The following is a 5,124-nucleotide window of genomic DNA, read 5'->3' as shown; positions in this document are numbered from 1 at the left end:
CTTGGGCATCTATGTGCGTATCTCATCCCAGCATTGCGATGCTTGGAGTAGAAGCAAGTGGACACATAAGATATTCATTCATCCCTTGATGGGGGCTCCATCCTCATGAACTCAATCTAATCACCTTCCTAGGCCCCAACTCCTAACACCACCACATCAGGGGGTAGGGCTTCAAAGGCTTCAACGTATGAATTGTGGGGCGGGGGACACAAGCAGTCCTAACAGTATGCGTGCAATCTGCTTTTCCTCTCAGGCGGTCTCACTGGACTTCTCCAAGGAGTTGAAGTGTGAGCAGGACTTTGAAGGGATGGGGCATTGCAGGCTGTGGGGCAAGTCAACCAGAGACAGGGCTGGGACCGGAGCCCCAGGCCTCCTCAGCTCATGGGGTCTCAGCCAGGGCCCTGCAGAGGAGAGGAAGGGCCTATGGACCTGAAGTACAGGGGTCCCCAAAAGCAGGCCAGCCTGCTTTGAGTACCATTCTTGAGAAAACGGTCCAGGTGACTGTGGAGCCACAAACCAGGTTTGTTTTTTTGTTTGTTTGTTTTTGTTTTTAGGCGAGGTAATCTTTGGTTGACCTCACAGATTGCAAGGACCTTGTCAGCTTACAATCCATGATTTTTTTTTATTTTTTTTACACCCACAGCACCTGGTCTTCCCAGGTGGTCTCCCATCCAAGTACTAACCAGGCCCCATCCTGCTTAGCTTCCGAGATCAGACGGGATCAGGCTTGTTCAGGATGGCATGGCCGTAGACACAGACCAGGTTTTTGCACAGAGTGTTGGGGAGGTGGGAGGTAAGAGGCAGCCCTGGGGGGTCCCATGCCGGCTGGGCAGTCAGACCCCAGGGAGATATAAGGAGCCTTCTCATCAGAGCAGCAGGAGAGATGAATTGCTTTCACCGCGGAGGCTCCGCCCCCTCTGTGCTTCTCAGAAACTCTGAGTTCTCAGCCCACACTGGAGCTAGAGTGGGAAGGCAGAAGGCCTGCAGGCGGGATTGAAGCCCATCACTTTAGATGATTTACACCTCTAAGGGCCCCCCTCTCCCCCCCACCCCTCCACCCTACATGGCAGGATGCCCCTTTCCCAGCAGGGACCGGAGGAAGCTGCTGATGAGGAGAGCCTGGCTGTCAGGCCCAGCCCCACAGGGCACCCACAGATCTGAGCCTGCCCCGGGGGTGCTGCGGGAGAAATGGGGGGCGGTGCTGCTCGTGGGAGGAATGGGGAGCGGTGCTGCTCAGGGGCAGCCTGCAGTGAGCCTTGGCTTGGAGTCCGGAGGCTCCAGGGCTGGGAACCTGGCTCCGCCCCTTACTGCTGCTCAGCTACAATACTCCTCTCCTTCAGCGAACCTTCTCTAAACACCTAGTCCATTCAATCAGCATTTCTTTACAAATGGCCAATAACCACATGGAAACGTGCTCAGCCTCATGAGTAATCAGGGACATGCAACACTTTTGAGACGTACTTCCAGAAAAGATGAACTAAACCATAAAGATGCACAAAATACATTTTTATTATGAGATTCAGCGAGCATAAAACTATTCTGTATTCTGCCAATTGCCATAAATTTCCATATGCTTACTCTCAATTTCTATATTTATTGCAGACCGGTAGCCAAAAGTTTACAAACTGACAGTGTCACAGACACCTCCTTTGAGTAGCCCTAGGCTAGACCCTCAAACTAACTCTCAAGGCTAGTCACAGCCAAACATGTCCAACAACCTAACTCTGCCTTCTCCTGGGAATCACCTCTCTGCCCTCTGTAGGCCTACAGTCTTCAAATCTGCATGAGCAACAAACTCTCTTTCCCATGTCTACAGGGTCCGCCTTTATAAGAGCTGCAGTTGGGGGGTTTTGTGAAATATTTTTTAAAACATTGCTACTGGGAAAATCACAAAGAGGCTTGCTGAGGGAAGTGCTGTTTTCTTACAGTCGGATTCCTGCTTGGGAAGTCAGCAAGTCTCGGTTCTGGTGTGAAATCCATCACGAACTAGATAACAGACGGATAACATTTCTCTGGGTGTCACTTGCCCTCGCTGTGAAGTGGACATAAGGGTTCCGGACTCTACACTGTCGTCACTGTGGTTCCAATGATCTAGAACATGCGTACTGCTCCATAGTTTCAGCCGTCAACAGCCAGGACAGAAATCATGGTGAGATCCTCTGGGAAAGAATTCCCAGGTTAACTAGTCCCGTGGCTAAGAGGTCTGATTATTAAACTGATGGCCGCTGTCCCTTCCCAGGTGAATCCTGGCACCACCTCAATGCCAAACTTACTACCTTGAGTTGTGTTTGCACTTTCCCAAAGGTGATCAATTCATTCTTCGACATTCGAACCTGCGATCAGGTCACAGTCTTAGATAGAGAAACAAATCTGGAGAAGCAATACAGCGTCCCACCTAGAGGGACTTAAGTCGCAGAGGTGACAGGGCGTCACTGTGAGGGCCGAGCCAGCCCTTTCCCTCTCTGGGCCTTGGTTTCCATATCTACAATGAGGGCGATTAAACTAGATGTTCTCTAAAGGAACTTGCAAAGCTTGCAAATTAATAAATTTGCAAATTATTGCTAGACTTTCGTTACAATGCAAACATCTGTAAAAGATCAATGTCACTTCTGGGCCAGACCATCAGGAGCAGGGGCCCAGGGGGACCTCCTCTGGCCTGGCCACATTTTCCTCTCAGTTTCCCGCATAAAGCCATGTGAAGGCAGAGGCCCGGCATCGAACTGCGCTCTCTGCCTTGATTAACCCATGCCATCCTCAGAGCAACTCAAGGAGGTAGGGACTATAATATTCTGAACTCTACTTTACAAAATGAACTGTGACCCAGAGAACGGAAGTAGCTCACCCAGGGTTATGCAGCCGGAACGCAGCAGACACAATTCTTACCAGGCAGTCCGGCTTCAGTCAATTTCTATTGAGCCCCTACTATGTGCATATATTAGAAAAAACCCTGCACAGAATCAATATTTGTGATTGCCTGTGATGGTATTTATGTTATGTTAAAAAAAAAAAAATCCATTTTCCCTTTTCCTGAGCAGCCAAGGGAAATAAATACAGGACCATTTGAATTTCCTTTGTTCAGATTCTATAAATCTGCCAAAGAAAGCAATAGCAAATTGTGCAAGGCAATGCGTTTCTTTGTACAAATACTTCCTGTTATCCCTGAATCAATGGTTCCAGTGCTCAATTTGAGAGCACTATCTTCCTTAAGAAAAGAAAAAGCTTTTGAGTGAAATTCTACTTTCCCTTCACAAAAAGCCTCCCAGTCAGACCAGCCAAAGTGCCAGGGGTTGGAGGAGAGCTGATGTCCTCGTCTCGTAGCAAACATCGGGATAACAAGGACCTGTAGACCTTTGGTGGCCTTTCCTGCAAAACAATACCCTGGCATGCGGTTAAGACCTAGACTGCGCGGGTTCAACTCCTGGCTCTGGGACTTGGGCCTGTAACCTAATCTCTCTGTGCTTCAATTTCTTCATCCCTAAAACACAGACAACAGTAAGGGTTTATGAGGATTATATAAATCCATACAGTATATGTAAAGGGATTGGAATCCTGCCTCACGGAGAGCAAGGCTACATATACATCAGCTGTCACCATCACGATTTCAGGTAAACTTACCAAGCCCACTATTTGGAAATGAAGAACTCAAGGGTTTTGGTGTGGGATTCCACATCCTCATTAAATATGCTTCCTTCTAAGAATAACATGATCACCTTCCCTGAACACAAAGCAACAATGACTTTCATCGACTTCTTCCTTCCACCACCCAATTGTCTTCATCGTTGGGTCCCTTCCCTTCTCCGTCACTGATGGTCTCAGCCCCCATGACTGCCTACCCCTCCTCGTCACACCCAGCCTGGGCTGTCCCCGAATGTGGGGGAGGCAGCCTCCCTGAGAAGGGGGTCTGGAGTTTGCCTCTGCTTCTCTGCTCATCCCTTCTCCTCCCCCTAGATCAGCCTGGGTTTCCTCTTCCTGTCTTCCCCAAGGAGAGCTGACCCAGGGCTGGGACCAGATCGTACCAGCTGACCACAGGGGACGAGGTTGCTGAGAAGACAAGCTGGTGTGGCTCGCTGGTCTGTCCACAGAGCGCCGTCTCCAGCAGCCCTTGAGGGGCTGGCCTCTCTTCTCTGACGCCTGCCAGGACGCTGCAGAAGCCTGACTGGGGTTTGATTTCTGCGCTTTGTCCTGATCGGACCTGGAAGCAGATCTCCCAGCGATCCCTCTCCCACTGCCCCTTGGGGGCCTTGTATGTGGTAGTGAGCCAGGTACTCCAGGCTGCAGGCCCTGAATTAACCCAGAGGCCTCACTCTCCCTGCGGCTTCGGCCTCCAAGTCTCTAACTGAAACCAGAGACCTTGGAGCTGTGCAGTGAGGTGGGATGAGGCCCAGGCCTGGGTCAGGGGGTCTGCATTCTCCTCCCTGGTGGCCTTGCTTACAGGCCCAGCCTAAGCCACCCAGCCTGGGTCTCCCAGAACAAGCCACAACCAACCTCCCCTGCTAAAAGCCAAGTCTTACATTCCTAAATATAATCTTTCTTACTGTTGAAAAGTAATATAGACCCTTATAAAATTCTGATACTCCCTTAACCCCAGGTTTGCTGTGTCTAACAGTGTGCTTCTCTCATGATAGAGATATTATACGCATGAGCGTCAGCGATGCCCAGTAAAGGAGGTGGGCACCCCCACCCCCACCCCACCCCCAGCCAGGAGCATTGGCTGTTTACATGTGGGCTAGGAGATTCTCAGAAAACCTCAAACCAAGCCCGCCCATGGGGTTCAGACACACAGGCCTATGAGACAAACAGGTGTAGGGCCACATGGGTACTATTACATGTCAATTGCCTAGGCTATGGTGCCCAGTTGTTTGGTCAAACACTCATCCAGATGTTGCTGTGAAGGTATTTTTTTAGATAAGATTAACACTGAAGTCAGTAGATTTTGAGTGAAACAGATTACCCTCTGCAGTGTGGGTGGGCCTCATCCAATCAGTTGAAGGCCTTGAAAACAAAGACTGAGGTTTTCCCAAAGCAGAATGAATTTGGCCTCAAGACTGCCACACGGAGTCTCTGTCTGAATTTCCAGCTTGCCTGGTCTGCCTTGTAGGTCTCAGATTGAAGACTACAACATCA

The 5,124-nt window shown here is 50.0% G+C and overlaps 1 non-coding gene across 1 annotated transcript; it reads right to left on the bottom strand.

Annotated features, from left to right (window-relative positions):
* Positions 1 to 634: 634 nt before the first annotated feature.
* On the bottom strand, positions 635 to 753 carry LOC120602683 (5S ribosomal RNA). Its single transcript, XR_005652813.1, has one exon. It is a non-coding gene; the product is annotated as a 5S ribosomal RNA (ribosomal RNA).
* Positions 754 to 5,124: the final 4,371 nt, after the last annotated feature.

The sequence above is a fragment of the Pteropus medius genome, unplaced genomic scaffold, assembly GCF_902729225.1.
Source record: "Pteropus medius unplaced genomic scaffold, Ma_sr-lr_union100, whole genome shotgun sequence".
NCBI lineage: Eukaryota > Metazoa > Chordata > Mammalia > Chiroptera > Pteropodidae > Pteropus > Pteropus medius.
Note: the sequence above shows the minus strand (reverse complement) of the source record. Positions and strands in the feature narration are given on the sequence as shown.